Source organism: Nerophis ophidion, linkage group LG29 (assembly GCF_033978795.1).
Source record: "Nerophis ophidion isolate RoL-2023_Sa linkage group LG29, RoL_Noph_v1.0, whole genome shotgun sequence".
Lineage (NCBI taxonomy): Eukaryota > Metazoa > Chordata > Actinopteri > Syngnathiformes > Syngnathidae > Nerophis > Nerophis ophidion.
The window spans coordinates 2571355-2589776 of NC_084639.1; the positions used below are offsets into that span (position 1 = coordinate 2571355).

Genomic DNA, 18422 nt, shown 5'->3' on the forward strand with positions numbered 1-18422 from the left:
TGGAGAAAAGTGTGATTTTTATATTTGACACACACCAACTACAATTGTATTCCAAGACCATTACAAAATCAGCTCTTGAATAAATCAGAAGTTACTCGCAAGTTACTAAATACTTGAGTCGTTTTATCACGGGGACGGCGTGGCGAAGTCGGGAGAGTGGCCGTGCCAGCAACCTGAGGGTTACTGGTTCAATCCCCACCTTCTACCATCCTAGTTACGTCCGTTGTGTCCTTGAGCAAGACACTTCACCCTTGCTCCTGATGGGGCCTGGTTAGCACCTTGCATGGCAGCTCCTGACATCAGTGTGTGAAAGGGTGAATATGGAACTGGTGTCAAAGCGCTTTGAGTTCCTTCAAATAAAGGTAGAAAAGCGCTATACAAGTATAACCCATCACACAATACTTGCTCAACTAATTATTGGGATCAACACTTTTTACTTGAGTCATATTTGAAAGTAACAGTACTCATCTGTCAGCATCATTTGATGTACACAAAATTCAGTTGCATAAATGGCACGGTGGCACAGGGGGTTAGTGCATGTGCCTCACAATACGAAGGTCCTGGCTTACGTGATCAAACTAGGACTAAAATCTTTCGGTGTGGAGTTTGCATGTTCTCCCCGTGACTGCGTGGGTTCCCTCCGGGTACTCCGGCTTCCTCCCACTTCCAAAGACATGCACCTGGGGATAGGTTGATTGGCAACACTAAATGGTCCCTGGTGTGAATGTTTTCTATCTGTGATGAGGTGGCGACTTGTCCAGGGTGTACACCGCCTTCCGCCCGAATACAGCTGAGATAGGCTCCAGCACCCCCCGCGACCCCAAAAGGGACAAGCGGTAGAAAATGGATGGAAATTGTCAAAAGAAAACTTTTCATAATGAAGATATAAATGAACCTCCATAAAAGTGGTGACATAACAAAGGACAAAATACTTCTTGGTTATTTTGTTATGAAAACGTTACTCGGCCGGATCACTTGTTCTCGCTGGCGGTCCCGTAAATGGCGGCTTTTTCGTCCTCCAGGCGCCTGTAGGGCGTGTGGAAGAAGATGAGGAAGATGCAGGAGGACACGGCGCTCAGTGCGGACAGCAGCATCACAGGAACTGATGGGACACAGCAGGCACAGGACCATTAAGGACACGCCCACACCAACCTTTTCTTACCCTAACCTCCAATTCAGGGGGGTCCAAACTCCTCCCACTCAGGGCTACATTTTGGAAAATCTATGAATACTGATGTACAAACCATGTTTCCATATGAGTTGGGAGATTGTGTTCGATGTAAATATAAACAGAATACAATGATTTGCAAATCCTTTTCAACCCATATTCAGTTGAATATGCTACAAAGACAACATATTTGATGTTTAAACTCATAAACTTTATTTTATTTTTTTGCAAATAATAATTCACTTAGAATTTCATGGCTGCACATGCCAAAGTAGTTGGGAAAGGGCATGTTCACCACTGTCTTACATCACCTTTTAACAACACTCAATAAACGTTTGGGAACTGAGGAAACTAATTGTTGAAGCTTTGAAAGTGGAGTTCTTTCCCATTCTTATTTTATGAGAGCTTCAGTCGTTCAACAGTCCGGGGTCTCCGCTGTCGTATTTTACGCTTCGCAATGCGCCACACATTTTCGATGGGAGACAGGTCTGGACTGCAGGCGGGCCAGGAAAGTACCCGCACTCTTTTTTTTACGAAGCCACGCTGTTGTAACACCTGTTGAATGTGGCTTGGCATTGTCTTGCTGAAATAAGCAGGGGCGTCCAGGAAAAAGACGGCGCTTAGATGGCAGCATATGTTGTTCCAAAACCTGGATGTACCTTTCAGCATTAATGGTGCCTTCACAGATGTGTAAGTTACCCATGCTTTGGGCTTTAATGCACCCCCATACCATCACAGATGCTGGCTTTTGAACTTTGCGTCGATAACAGTCTGGATGGTTCGCTTCCCCATTGGTCCGGATGACACGATGTCAAATATTTCCAAAAACAATTTGAAATGTGTACTTGTCAGACCACAGAACACTTTTCCACTTTGCATCAGTCCATCTTAGATGATCTCGGGCCCAGAGAAGCCGGCGGCGTTTCCGGATGTTGTTGATAAATGGCTTTCGCTTTGCATTGCAGATGTAGCGACGAACTGTATTTAGTGACAGTGGTTTTCTGAAGTGTTTCTGAGCCCATGTGGTGATATCCTTTAGAGATTGATGTCGGTTTTTGTTACAGTGCCGTTTGAGGAATCGAAGGTCACGGTCATTCAATGTTGGTTTCCGGCCATGCCGCTTACGTGGAGGGATTTCTCCAGATTCTCTGAAGCTTTTGATGATATTATGGAGCGTAGATGTTGAAATCCCTACATTTCTTGCAATGTCACTTTGAGAAATGTTGTTCTTAAACTGTTTGACTATTTGCTCACGCTGTTGTGGACAAAGTGGTGTACCTCGCCCCATCCTTTCTTGTGAAAGACTGAGAATTTTTTGGGAAGCTGCTTTTATACCCGATCATGGCACCCACCTGTTCCCAATTAGCCTGCACACCTGGGGGATGTTCCAAAAAAGTGTTTGATGAGCATTCCTCAACTTTATCAGTATTTATTGCCACCTTTCCCAACTTCTTTGTCACGTGTTGCTTGCATCAAATTTTAAAGTTAATGATTATCAGTTTGAACATCAAATATGTTGTCTTTGTAGCATATTCAACTGAATATGGCTTGAAAAGGATTTGCAAATCATTGTATTCTGTTTATATTTACATCGAACACAATTTCCCAACTCATATGGAAACGGGGTTTGTACATGTGATTTTGTAGTTTGAAAACATGAGCAAAATATTTGACACTGTCATTATGGGTTATTGTGTGTAGAATTCTGAGGACAAAAATGAATGTATTTCATTTTGGAGAAAGGCTGTAACACAAGAAAATGTGTAAAAAGTGCAGATGCCCTGTATTTGCAGATAAAATGGTGTTGATCTGACGTTACCTTTCCAGCTCTGAGGGGCGAGCGTGCAGGTTAAGCGAGGCGACTCTGCGATGGGTGTTGCCAAAGCTTGAAGCAGGATGATGTAAATCAGCGACTGAACTTGTCTGCAGGGCAAAGAGCAAGAGTTCTAGAGTTTCAAGTCGCCGAGGAGAGGAAGTAGGACGTGTGCGTTACCCTGATATGAAGACCAGTCCGGCGGAGGTGGCCTCTCCCACAGGGTAGGAACATTCCACGGACAACTCCATCACGGCCGGGTAGATGGAGACACCCAAGAAGCCAAAAAGAGCGCAAACAATCGCTACGGCCACCTTCTGATCTTGTATCAGACACACCTGGGGAGGATTGTGGTGAGATGTGTGTGTTCTTGTATTTCTACCCTTCTGAAGACACCAACAAGGAAAAGTAGCTTCCATATGAGGAGGTGTGAACAAGTTAGGACATAAATCATGGTCCCAATACAGAAAAACCATTGCATCTAATAGAGAATGTCTCATTTACAACCCTGCTGGTGAAATCTATCAAAATGAGGGTGGTCCCAAAAAGGAGGGATTTTTCAAATTGACTGTGTGTCGGTTTTAAAAGTGCTCCCCCTCTGGCCAACATATGTAACAACAAGTGTGTGTAAGAAGTTGAAATGCGCCCACTTTGGCCAAAATTAATAACAAAAAGAAACTGAACATGTACACAGAGACATACCGTAATAACTTGAAGTAAAACAAAATGTTTTAGTTAACTAAAAGCAGTCTTTTTCTCACAATGTGTCGACTTTTTTTTCTGATAAAACTGGGAACAATTTCTCATATTCTTTTTGTTTCTGTAATTTGCAATATTTTCTCGTAGAATTATTACTTTTTTATGTAAAATGATAACTTTTTCATGCAAAATGGTGACATTTGTCATATAAAATATAGAGATTTATCACAATATTGCCTATTCTTTCATTGTTCTTGTAAAATAGTGACATTTTTTGAGTAAAATTATGACTTTTGTGTCATAATTTTTCCTATTAAAATTCCTATTATTATAATGTTGCCAAAAATGTTATAAAACTGTGACTATTCATAAAATTGCCAAAAGTTGAAGCTTTTTCTCCTAAAATTCCACCTGTTATTGAGTAAAATTCCAACTTTTATCATAATATTGCACAAATGTTCAGTTTTTCTTGGAAAATTTTGACTACGATTCCAACTTTATTATAACCCTGCCAAAATTCTAAGCTTTTCTTGTGAAATTATGACCTTTTCATGCTTTTTATATTTGCATAGTATGTATATATTATTAATGTTGTAAATACAAATATTTCTATATCTAGTAAGGGTGGTCCTGAAGAGGTCGGCATTTTTCCGAGGTCTCAACAAGGTAATAAATAGGTGTGTGTAAGATGCACTCACCACAGTGAAGGCGCAGGCCACCATGGCAGAGAGGCTCATGTTGACTTTGATGGCCTCTATGAACTTCTTGGTTTTGTCAACGTAAAGCCCCGGCAGGGCGGCGCCCACCATGCCCAACGCGATGAAGAGTGCGCCGCATAGACCCACGAAATCCTGTAGGGATGAAACACGTGCATGTGATAGATCCTACTTTGAAGGTATGTCTGACAAACCAAACAAACAAAGCGTGCATTAACAGATCGATAAAAATCAGTAGCAAGTAGCGAGCTGAATGTAGATAAATGGAGCGCAGTAAAAGTAGTGTTTCTTCTCTGTAAATATACTCAAGTAAAAGTATGTTGCATTAAAACTACTCTTAGAAGTACAATTCATCCCAAAAGTTACTCAAATAGATGTAACGGAGTAAATGTAGCGCGTTACTGCCCACCTCTGTCCGAAACATATCATGTCTCACAAGAGATTGGTACACTTCTTCATAATGACAGGACACACGGAAATCATCAAAGACCTCAAACAGTAAGCTGCTCAGATTCAAGTTAAAGTACCAATGATTGTCACACACACACTAGCTGTGATGAAATTTGTCCTCTGCATTTGACCCATCCCCTTGATTACCCCCTGGGAGGTGAGGGGAGCAGTGAGCAGCAGCGGTGGCCGCGTCCGGGAATGATTTTTGGTGATTTAACCCCCAATACCAACCCTAGATGCTGAGTGCCAAGCAGGGAGGGTAACAGGTCCTATTTTTATAGTCTTTGGTATGACTTGGCCGGGGTTTGAACTCACAACCTACCGATCTCAAGTTAACTGGTATGAAATGTTCATATTGCGTGAGCAGGTGAATAAAAAGTGTCCTCACGTCGGTGTATCCCTGCACACACAGGATCTGGTCCAGCAGCGTGGAGAAGCAGGTGAACACGGCCACGCCCGAGCCAAAGCACAGCAGCAGCAGGTACGCTCAGTTCCTCAGCAGCTGGGCGGGACAAGGACAAAGGGCGGCGAGTCAGGTGTGTCCCACAACACGGCACCACACTGCAAAAACTACAATCTACGTAAGAGGAAATATTTCAAATAAGGGTGATATCTGCTTATTTTCTGTCTGATAAGATCATTCTTCTCACTAAGCAGATTTTATGTTAGTGTTTCACTTGTTTTAAGGGTTTTGCTCCTAAATGATCTCAGTAAGATATTACAGCTTGTTGCTGAGATGTTATAGAATAGAATAAAATACAATAGAATGGACTTTATTGTCATTATATTTGCATATAACGAGATTAAGGACTCCAACTTAAGGTGCGGTAGTGGAAACAAATATGGGCACGAGAGTTAATAAAGGAAAAACTATCAATTGAAATAAACAGACTACAATCCAATAAAAATAATAAGCAATCCTGTACAATATACAAAACACTATAGAAATACAAAATACTGTACAATATACAGAACAAGACAAGAGTACCAAATTAATAAATAACAATCAGTGTCGGACGTATTGCACTTGAAGGGAATAAGCGGTAGAAAATGGATGGATGGGTAGTATTGCACAGTAGGGTATTAGGGTAGGATATTGTATAGGGGTGAATTATTATTATTATTATTATTATTATTAAGTTAGAGTTCAACATGGTGACAGCTCTGGGAAAGAAGCTGTCTCTGAGTCTGTTTGTTCTGGCTCTGATGCACCTGAAGCGCCTGCCCGATGGTAGCAGGTGGAACAGGTGGAAGCCGGGGTGTGTGCTGTCCTTGGTGATGCTTTTTGCTTTGTTGAGGTACCGGGAGTTATGTCAATCCTTCAAGGAGGGCAGGGGGCAGCCGATGATTTTTTGTGGAGACTTTATGACCTCTGAATCGCCTGTTTGTCTGCTTCGGTGCAGCTGGCGTACCACACTGTTATGACCTATATTGAGTAAACATGCTTGAAACTAGAATATCAACTGTTGCAAATCTGTGTCATCAGCACAAGTATAAAGCTGCTTTTTTAAAGTAAAAAGTGTCCTACTTCAAGCATGAAAAAAAAATCATGATGCCGGACGCATATCGTTACGTCAAGATAATGGCCTTAGCGTTTACTTCATGTAAGAATACTCTTCAACATATTGAGGAAAAAGGTCTCTTTTTTTCTACCAAGAAAAGTGCACTTGTTATTAGTGAGAATATACTTATTTTAAGGTATTTTTTGGTCCATAGAGGTTTGCTAATTTGACCTGTTTTGGAAAGTCTTGACAAGATAAACCTTCTTGTTTTATTGGCAGATAATATTGCTAAATACCCCTAATTTTTGTGTGGTTTTTTTCTTGTTTTTGAAGACTGACTTTTTGCAGTGCAGGATGTTTCCTACCAGTTTGAAGCCATGTCTGAAGGGTTCCGAGGTGGAATGTTCTGCGCTGGCCGATGGCGGCGTCGGGGGTGGGGGGCACTGCACCGCATGCCCATGGTGACGAGGAAACAGCTGACGCAGGCAACAACGGCATAGACCAACATCTGAAGGATGACAGGTGAACATTTATTTTTACCTTGAGATCCTTTAATCAGCTATTCAGTAATTCTATATAACTCACCAAAAGTGGGAGTTGTGCCGTGCGAGCGATCTTTGGAGACGCCATGTTGGCGATGAGGATGCCCAGCGGGTTGGCTGTGGAGGAACAGCGGGCTAAAGATGATCACCTCCATGTCAAGTGTCTCCCATAAAATTGCTCATAGACACCTTGTAACTCACTTGGTCTGCCAGAGCATAAGACCATGTAGCAGGAAGGGATCAGTGTTGCCAACGTAACCACTTTCTTGCTATATTGCGTAATCAGACCTCTTTTTCCAAAAATTGACTCATCCATTGGAAAGACTTTTGTAGACCATGAATGCATCTGTGGGCCCCTCCCACATCTAAAATCACTCTAGGGATGGAACCATGAATGGTATTAATGATAACCGCGGTAAAACACCCCACAGTTAGTATTACCATTTTAAAGGGCGGTACAGCTTGGTTGGTAGAGCGGCCGTGCCAGCAACTTGAGGGTTCCAGGTTCGATCCCCGCTTCCGCCATCCTGGTCCAGTGGTTCTCAAATAATATGACCTCTTTAAATACTTGACAGTTTGAAGCAGTTTTCAATAGAAGTAGTGAATTCAATAATTAATTATATATCTATTTTTATTTTTATTTTTTAAAATACACAATATATATTTACATATATAATTGATATTTACCAATTTCTTCACATTATTGTAAATTAATAGTGAATTTAAAAGTACATTCGTTAATTGTGGAACTGTGACAACACTAATTCTAAACCTGAATGTTTTGCATTTCATGTTTTTTTACAGTCATTTATGCAAAATAGTGGATTATTCCAAGGCAAACCACCGCCGCCAACAAATACACTATATTGCCAAAAGTATCTGGCCACCTGCCTTGACTCACATATGAACTTGAAGTGCCATCTCATTCCTAACCCATAGCGTTCAATATGATGTGGGTCCACCTTTTGCAGCTATTACAGCTTCAACTTTTCTGGGAAGGCTGTCCACAAGGTTGCGGAGTGTGTTTATAGGAATTTTCCACCATTCTTCCAAAAGCGCATTGGGGAGGTCACACACTGATGTTGGTGGAGAAGGCCTGGCTCTCAGTCTCCATTCTAATTCATCCCAAAGGTGTTCTATTGGGTTCAGGTCAGGACTCTGTGCAGGCCAGTCAAGTTCAGATGCATCAGACTCTGTCATCCATGCCTTTATGGCCCTTGCTTTGTGCAGTGTTGCACAATCATGTTAGGAGCGTGGAATTGTCCAAAAGGTTTTGGTATCCTGGAGTATTCAAAGTTCCTTTCACTGGAACTAAGGGGCCAAGCCCAACTCCTGAAAACCAACACCACACCGTCATTTCTCCGCTGACCCCTCTCTGTCAGTTTACATGGTCTACTAATTGGTGGCTGAGTTGATGTTGTTCCCAAACTCTTCCATTTTCTTATAATAAAGCCGACAGTTGACTTTGGAATATTTAGGAGGGAGGAAATTTCGCCACTGGATTTGTTGCAAAGGTGGCGTCCAATGACAGTTCCACGCTGGAAATCACTGAGAGCGGCCCATTCTTTCACAAATGTTTGTAAAAACAGTCTCCATGCCTAAGTGCTTGATTCTATACACCTGCGGCCGGGCCAAGTGATTAGGACACCTGATTCTCATCATTTGGATGGCTGGCCAAATACTTTTGGCAATATAGTGTAGATTGCAGTCCTGTGGGGGAAACACTTCCACATTTCTCACTCACCCATGGAGGCCATCATGTTGGCCGTGGCTCGCTGGTGATCGGGGAACCACAACGCCGCCATCTTGGTGGGCGTGAAGATGATGAGCGGCTGCGCCACCGCTGCCAGCTTCTGACCGAAAAACACCACCGCGTAGAAGATCAGACCCAGCCGCAAACACCCCAAAATGCGAGTCACCGCCCCGCCCATATTTAACCAGGAGCATCTGAGAGAGGAGAAATTAGATTTTGACGTACAGTGGGGCCAAAAAGTATTTAGTCAGCCAGCGATTGTGCAAGTTCTCCCACTTAAAATGATGACAGAGGTTTGTAATTTTCATCATAGGTACACTTCAACTGTGAGAGACAGAATGTGAAAAAAAATCCAGGAATTCACATTGTAGGAATTTTAAAGAATTTATTTGTAAATGATGGTGGAGAATAAGTATTTGGTCAACCATTCAAATGTCTCACTGATGGAAGGAGGTTTTGGCTCCAAATCTCACGATACATGGCCCCATTCATTATTTCCTTAACACGGATCAATCGTCCTGTCCCCTTAGCAGAAAAACAGCCCCAAAGCATGATGTTTCCACCCCCATGCTTCACAGTAGGTGTGGTGTTCTTGGGATGCAACTCAGTATTCTTCTTCCTCCAAACACGACGAGTTGAGTTTATACCAAAAAGTTCTCTTTTGGTTTCATCTGACCACATGACATTCTCCCAATCCTCTGCTGTATCATCCATGTATCCATTTTGGATACATGGACAATAAAACAATTATTTGGGAATGTCCGGCGGGCCAGATTTAAAAGCTTGAAGGGACGCATGTGGTCCCCAGGCCTTATTTTGCCCAGGTCTGATCCAGACCCACCTGAACAGTTTTGTTCCCTTGGCCATCAGGCACATGAACAAGAACAAGATCTGATGGCTCAGTCACAGCTCATTTTTATTACCTATTCTGTGTTATATGTGTTTTATGTGTCACGATTGCACCAAGAAAAATTCCTAGTTTGTGAACCTGTTCTCAAACAATGGCAACAAAATCTATTCTGATTCTGATTCTGAACTAAAAATATCCAGATAATAATGATGTGGGGGTTTTTTCCACTTACATGTCGCGGTTAGTGCCATCATTCATACTTTCTGAATAGATAATATGATCATGCTCCTTCTTATAATAGGTGGAATTGAGTCAGGCAGCGTTTAAAAATACTCCCATTGTTGCTATTTTTTGATGTATTAGAGCAGGGGTAGGGAACCTATGGCTCGCGAGCCAGATGTGGCTCTTTTGATGACTGCATCTGGCTCTCGGATAAATCGGAGCTGACATTGCTTTACACGATAAGTAATGAATAATTCCATTATTAATAACAGTGTTAAATATAAACGCTCAAAATATAAAACATTGTCATGCTTTTTTATGTTCAAGAAGTTGCGTTAATGGTGAGAAGTTATTCATTTATTATTACTTATTGTGGGGCTTGCCCTCCTGGGGGTTCTTCAGACCACCAAGCACCGACATGAGAGCCTGTTTCAGGGTAACAATATTGTTTTATTTTTCAATAAGTCTCTCAGTTGCTTTACAGCAATTGTATTTTTCTCTTTCGTTCTCGCTCGCGCTCCGGCTCCAGCTCCAACCTTGGTTCTCCTCCTGGCTGCTGCTTATAACAGAGCGACAGGTGATTAGATAACAAGGCCCAGGTGGGCCATCTACGCACTTATCGCTGATTTTGAGGCCGGTCCTGGCAACACCCTGCTTCGCTGCAGGCCCGCAGGCCACGCCGCCTCCACAGTTAGCTTCAGAATAACAATGTTATTACAAAGAATAAGAGACCTATTATACTTTAGAAATTTTGGTCGTAATTAAAAATGCACGCGTTTAGTTGTGTTCAGTGTTAAAAAAAATACTATATGGCTCTTACAGAAATACATTTTAAAATATTTGGCTTCTTGGCTCTCTCAGCCAAAAAGGTTCCCGACCCCAGTATTAGAGGGTGGAATAGGTTTGAAGAATGGGGGATTTGCCCAGCGACTCTCTGTCGGAGTATCAGCGCTAGGGTCCAGTGCACCACAGTTTTTTATTGTTGCTCGGTCCTTCGGCGGAGTGCTTCGGAAGCTACCGGACCCCTCATCTCCCCGGCCCCCTCATCTCCCCGGCCCGTACTGTTTACAGCAGCGCAGGGGGAGGGAGCGAGCGAGAGAGACACACACAGTGACAGAGAGAGCGAGCAAGTGGGCGAGCAAGTGGGCGAGCAAGGGAAGAAGAGCACGTGTGGGTCTAGTGGAAAAGCGGCAAAACGTTTCTCTGCTCGCGTTAAGCAAGTGACGCCAATGTTGGGCCCTCAAGAGCCATATACCACATCAGGATTGGTAAATTCCTTCAGCTCTGCACACTACGATGTCAAGCGTCCTTCATATAAAACTTGCGGGCCGCACAAACATTAAGCTTTCATATTAAGGGGGGGGGGGGCTGCAAAATAACGTCTCGCGGGCCACAAATGGCGTGGTTGAGACCCCTCGGGTGTAGAGTGTCCCTCTGGAGGCGCTATGTGGACGACATCCTGGAGAAGATTAAGACCGGTCACACACAAAGACTCACAGACCACTTAAAGACCATAGACGAGACGGGAAACCAAAGTTCACTCATGAAGAGGAAGAGCACAGATCCATCGCTTTTCTGGACATGAAAATAAACCACATTGAGGATGGAAGCATCAAGATAAGGTTTCCATCCCACTACGTTGAGTTTTTCCTTGCCCTGATGTGGGATCTGAACCGAGGATGTCGTTGTGGCATGTGCAGCCCTTTGAGACACTTGTGATTTAGGGCTGTATAAATAAACATTGATTCATTGATCTGTCTATCTGTGTTGGCCCTTGTCCAGGGTGTACACCGCCTTCCGCCCAAATGCAGCTGAGATAGGTTCCAGCGACCCCAAAAAGGGACCATAAATTGATTAACGTGGACCCCGGCTTAAACAAGTTAAAAAACGTATTTCGGGTGTTACCATTTAGTGGTCAATTGTACGGAATATGTACTGTACTGTGCAATCTACTAATAAAAGTTTAAATTAATCGGTAGAAAATGGATGGATGGATGGATGAATGATTGATTTTTCATACCGTGTAAATCCAAATAGCACATCTTTAAAACAAAGCACACATTTGTCATGACTATTGTAACGTACTGTGAGGACCTGTTGTGTTCTTGAATGAGTGATATTCAGAATTCCTATTGTTGTGAACATAGCACACCTGTAAGGTGATTGGCGAAGAAGAAGGAAGCGATGTTGTTGCGGGAATAATAAAATGAGGATAGATGTTCATGTGGAAGGAACAAGATAAGTTGAGCTGTGTTGGATAGGTTACTCCAGTGTTTTTCAAACTTTTTTGAGCCAAGGCACATTTTTTTGCGTTGAAGATATCCAGAGACACACCAGCAGCAGAAATCATTAAAAAAAACTAAACTCGGTGGACAGTAAAAAGTCGTTGTCGCAATTGTTGGATATGACTTTAAAGCATAACCAAGCATGCATCACTATAGCTCTTGTCTCAAAGTAGGTGTACTGTCACCACCTGTCACATCACAACATGTTTTGCTGTTTTCCTGTGGGTAGTGTTTTGGTTCTTGTCTGGCGCTCCTATTTTGGTGGCGTTTTCTCTTTTTTTGGTATTTTCCTGTAGAAGTTTCAGGTCTTGCTTTGAGCGATATTTCCTGCATCTACTATGTTTTAGCATTCGAGAATATTTCAGTTGTTTTTATCCTTCTTTGTGTACTTTATGGACGCCGTCTTTGCTCCACAGTAAGTCTTTGCTGTCGTCCAGCATTCTGTTTTTGTTTACTTTGTAGCCAGTTTAGTTTTAGTTTCGTTCTGCATAGCCTTCCCTAAGCTTCAATGCCTTTTCTTAGGGGCACTCACCTTTTGTTTATTTCTGGTTTAAGCATTAGACACCTTTTAACCTGCACGCTGCCTCCCACTGTTTCCGACATCTACAAAGCAATTAGCCACCTACTGATATGGAAGAGTATTACACGGTTACTCTGCCGAGCTCTAGACTCAACAACAACACATCATTTGCAGACTATAATTAGTGGTTTGCAAAATATATTTTTTACCCCAAATAGGTGAAATTACATCATCTCCCACAGCACACCAGACTGTATCTCATGGCACACTAATGTGCCGCGGCACAGTGGTTGAAAAAGACTGGGTTACTCGATAAAAGTTCAAAAAAGAGCGTCAGACTTTGCGTGCACTTTTTCTGGACAATACAGTAATATATCTTGCCACGCTCGAATGTCAATTTCCTGCATTAAATTAATTGAGTTGAGTTTGAGTTTATTTGGAACATGCAAGCTTTCAACATGATACATCACAATTTACAGTTTGTCTTTTCAACATGTTCGAAAAGGAGTAGGAAGAAGCAGAGTTTATTTAATCCTACCCCTTTTCTTTTACATAACACTTGCTCAAATTGTGTTCACTTCCGGTTCTCAATGTATTCACAATATACTCCATAAGTAATCACAATAAATAAATAATTGGTGGAGTAAGTTTTATTCCATACGATGAGATAAGTAAGATTATTTTGAGAATGAAAGAATGAATGGGTGAACAAATTCAGAATGTTTATCTTGGTTTTTCATTTTTGTACTTTGTAAACACTTTAAGTTTGAAGAGTTTCTTGAAGTGGATCATATTAGTACATTGTTTGATTGCTTTGCTTAATCCATTCCATCATTTCATTCCACATTGTTATGTTTTACTAAGTGGAAGTGACGGCAGACAGACACCAGGTGGCAGTCGTGTCCAAAGATCATTTAATATATACATTAACCCAAGGGAGTAGGTTTGATTTTGAGTTTGGTGGGGACACAAAAGTGCTCCAAAGGCAGCACTCTGAAAGTTTACTTTTTTTTTTTTACATTAGCAATCATAATTTCACATCATGCAGATGTTATAGGGTAAAGTAACTCAAATGAAAGCAAAGGAGACAACTTGGAAGAGTTTTCATCTTTACTCTAGTGTAGGGCTGTAGTGCAACTGTGCATCATACTGTCAATCAACATAGCCTACTGTCCATCAACAACATCATACTGTCAATCAACATAGCCTACTGTCCATCAACAACATCATACTGTCAATCAACATAGCCTACTGTCCATCAACAACATCATACTGTCAATCAACATAGCCTACTGTGCATCAACAACATCATACTGTCAATCAACTGTGCATCATACTGTCAATCAACATAGCCTACTGTCCATCAACAACATCATACTGTCAATCAACATAGCCTACTGTCCATCAACAACATCATACTGTCAATCAACATAGCCTACTGTGCATCAACAACATCATACTGTCAATCAACTGTGCATCATACTGTCAATCAACATAGCCTACTGTCCATCAACAACATCATACTGTCAATCAACATAGCCTACTGTCCATCAACAACATCATACTGTCAATCAACATAGCCTACTGTGCATCAACAACATCATACTGTCAATCAACATAGCCTACTGTGCATCAACAACATCATACTGTCAATCAACTGTGCATCATACTGTCAATCAACATAGCCTACTGTCCATCAACAACATCATACTGTCAATCAACATAGCCTACTGTGCATCAACAACATCATACTGTCAATCAACTGTGCATCATACTGTCAATCAACATAGCGTACTGTCCATCAACAACATCATACTGTCAATCAACATAGCCTACTGTGCATCAACAACATCATACTGTCAATCAACATAGCCTACTGTCCATCAACAACATCATACTGTCAATCAACATAGCCTACTGTCCATCAACAACATCATACTGTCAATCAACATAGCCTACTGTGCATCAACAACATCATACTGTCAATCAACTGTGCATCATACTGTCAATCAACATAGCCTACTGTCCATCAACAACATCATACTGTCAATCAACATAGCCTACTGTCCATCAACAACATCATACTGTCAATCAACATAGCCTACTGTGCATCAACAACATCATACTGTCAATCAACATAGCCTACTGTCCATCAACAACATCATACTGTCAATCAACTGTGCATCATACTGTCAATCAACATAGCCTACTGTCCATCAACAACATCATACTGTCAATCAACTGTGCATCATACTGTCAATCAACATAGCCTACTGTCCATCAACAACATCATACTGTCAATCAACTGTGCATCATACTGTCAATCAACATAGCCTACTGTCCATCAACAACATCAGAAATACATTCATGCAATACAACATTGTAAATAAACATAAATGAACTGTAATAATCTTTTCCCCAACTTGTGTTTAAATCACTCACAATTTTCCCCTTCATCTACTTCTTTCTATTGCTGCTTTTGTACTGTAAATATGTTACATGAAACAAAATAAAACGGAAAGTTGAAATCCGGCGATCTGATTGGCTGTTAACCGTGGTTTAAATATTGAGCACGGCTACTATTCTAAAGCCTTATCACAGCGTAGGCTATCTTTCCGCCTCAGGCACGTATGAATGGAAGTTGTTGTCATGTATCCATGACAACGGACTGTTGCAGTCCGTAGAAAAAGACAGCTGATGTTTTTACGGTGTTAAAAAACGGACTAAAGTAGTTGAATTCACATGTTTAAGGTTAACTTTCACCTACGGGGAGGGTTAACAATGGTAGAGGGGACTGAGCATTGACTTTCACCTGGAAAAAAAGCGGAGGAAAAGACGAGATGCAGTGCTAATTTGGAGCTAACGTCTGGATAGGTGGGACTGTTTTTTCCACAGTGAGGAGTGACAGCGGGGACAGCCAATCACACATAAGTTAGCATGAAACCGGCAACCAATCAGGGAGCGATATTTAGGTTAGAGGCGGGACTTCTAGCAGAGACCGACATTTAACCCTTTCTGTGCCATAATCATTGACTAAACATTACTGGCAGCGCTTGTATTGATAGTGACTACACACTAGCGGCTAGATATTGGTAGGGACGTGTCCCTAGCGTCCCTACCCAATTCTACGCCCTTGCATTAACCATACATATATATATGATAATCAAACAACATAAAATAAAAAGGACATGGAGTGTGGACAAGATCCAAAAGTGTATGTGGTGTGAGGTTATGTGTGTGATTAGCTGAGCTGTGTGTTACCAAAGTGTTGACGAGAGTGAAAGAACGCGGAAGTCCGTAAGGCAGGAGCGAAGAGGCAAGCTACGTGTCCAAGCGGGATGGAGTCAAGGATTGAGGGAGGCAGTCAGAGTCCAGAGGGAGATCCAGGGAAAAAGGTGAGACGCACAGCTCACCTTAAAGACGACGGAGGGTACTGCGGGGATGACGCAAGAAAACACGGATGGGCAAACACAGCGAGAGCAGGGTAACATGAAGGACGTGGCTTACTGTACTCGGACAGAAGACTATAATCCGGCAAGTGATGGCAGGTTGTCCAGGTTTATGAAGGCAGCTCCGTCATTACCGTCAGGTGTGAAGATTGCCGGTGATTGATTGCAGCTGACGGCTGCTGCAGGGCGGAGACGGGCTGTGCGCGCCCGTTGGCGTGTCCCGAGGTGCGCACAGACGGGCGAGCGGCGCTGGCAGGAGTTAGAACCGTAACAGTACCCCCCTCCTTATGGACAGATTCCAGATGTCCTACAGGTCGAACCACCAAGAGCACAGGAACAAAAATCAAGGGAGGGCGGAGGGACGAACTGGTGGTGAGTAGCCAGCCCAAGTGTCCCCGAATCCACCGGGGACAAGTCTGGTGGCGACGGCGAGGCGGGCGACCAAAGAACGGCCACCATCTTGGCCGTTGGGGAGGCGGACGCGAGTATAATATATGTTATATATTATTTATTATTATTATTTTCTATTGTGAGCGAACTGTGGTGCTGAATTTCCCCCAGGGATCAATAAAGTACTTTTTATTCCATTCTATTCTATTTATTTATTAAAGGTAAATTGAGCAAATTGGCTATTTCTGGCAGGGCTTCACGGTGGGAGAGGGGTTAGTGCGTCTGCCTCACAATACGAAGGTCCTGAGTAGTCCTGGGTTCAAATCCAGGCTCGGGATCTTTCTGTGTGGAGTTTGCATGTTCTCCCCGTGAATGCGTGGGTTCCCTCCGGGTACTCCGGCTTCCTCCCACTTCCAAAGACATGCACCTGGGGATAGGTTGATTGGCAACACTAAATGGTCCCTAGTGTGTGAATGTTGTCTGTCTATCTGTGTTGGTCCTGCGATGAGGTGGCGACTTGTCCATGGTGTACTCGCCTTCCGCCCGATTGTAGCTGAGATAGGCGCCAGCGCCCCCTGTGAGCCCAAAAGGGAATAAGCGGTAGGAAATGGATGGATGGATATTATTTATTATTATTATTGTCTATTGTGAGCGAACTGTGGTGGTGAATTTCCCCCAGGGATCAAGAAAGTACTTTCTTTTCTGTTCTATTCTATTTATTTATTGTGTTTATTTATCATGTTAGACCCGCTCGACATCCATTGCTTTTGGTCCCCTAGAGCAGTGGTTCTCAAATGGGGGTACGCGTACCCCTGGGGGTACTTGAAGGTATGCCAAGGGGTACGTGAGATTCTTAAGAAATATTCTAAAAATAGCAACAATGTAAAATCATTTATAAATATATGTACTGAATAATACTTCAACAAAATATGAATGTAAGTACATAAACTGTGAAAAGAAATGCAACAATGCAATATTCAGTGTTGACAGCTAGATTTTTCATAAATATTGATGTTAAAGATTTATTTTTTTGTAAAGAAATGCTAAGAATGAAGTTGATGAATCCAGATGGATCTCTATTACAATCCCCAAAGAGGGTACTTTAAGTTGATGATTACTTCTATGTGTAGAAATCTTTAATTATAATTGAATCACTTGTTTATTTTTCAACAAGTTTTTAGTTATTTTTATATCTTTTTTTCAAAATCGTTCAAGAAAGACCACTACAAACGAGCAATATTTTGCACTGTTATACAATTTAATAAATCAGAAACCGATGACATAGTGCTGTATTTTACTGCTTTATCTCTTTTTTTCAACCAAAAATGCTTTGCTCTGATTAGGGGGTACTTGAATTAAAAAAAAATGTTCACAGGGGGTACGTCACTACAAAAAAAAGGTTGGGGGGGCGGGGGGGTTGCTCACATATGCGGTCCTCTCCAAGGTTCTCATAGTCATCATTGTCACCGACGTCCCACTGGGTGTGAGTTTTCCTTGCCCTTATGTGGGCCTACGAGGATGTCGTAGTGGTTTGTGCAGCCCTTTGAGACACTAGTGATTTAGGCCTATATAAGTGAACATTGATTGATTAAAGGTAAATTGAGCAAACTGGCTATTTCTGGCAGTTTATTTAAGTGTGTATCAAACTGGTGGCCCTCCGCATTAATCAGTACCCAAGAAGTAGCTCTTGCTTTCAAAAAGGTTGCTGACCCCTGGTGTGAATATCGTCTGGCGCCATCTTGTGGCCAAAAGCACCACAACAATATAAAACACGTTGGTGCGAAAAGTATTTTCGTACAAAGTACTTCCGGTGGGGTCACCAGTAGTTTTTATGAACCATTTTTTTTACTCGTTCTTATTATTTAAGTGTGTATCAAACTGGTGGCCCTCCGCATTAATCAGTAACCAAGAAGTAGCTCTTGCTTTCAAAAAGGTTGCTGACCCCTGGTGTGAATATCGTCTGGCGCCATCTTGTGGCCAAAAAGCACCACAACAATATAAAACACGTTGGTGCGAAAAGTATTTTCGTACAAAGTACTTCCGGTGGGGTCACCAGTAGTTTT

At 42.1% G+C, this 18422-nt stretch overlaps 1 long non-coding RNA gene and 1 pseudogene across 1 annotated transcript; one reads left to right on the forward strand and one right to left on the reverse strand.

The window, feature by feature from the left end:
- On the reverse strand, window positions 1-6871 carry LOC133546227 (solute carrier family 49 member A3-like; annotated as a pseudogene).
- LOC133546228 (uncharacterized) lies at window positions 1368-10750 on the forward strand. Its single transcript, XR_009805035.1, has 3 exons — window positions 1368-5185; window positions 5259-5382; window positions 6682-10750. It is a non-coding gene; the product is annotated as an uncharacterized LOC133546228 (long non-coding RNA).
- The last annotated feature ends 7672 nt before the right edge of the window (window positions 10751-18422 follow it).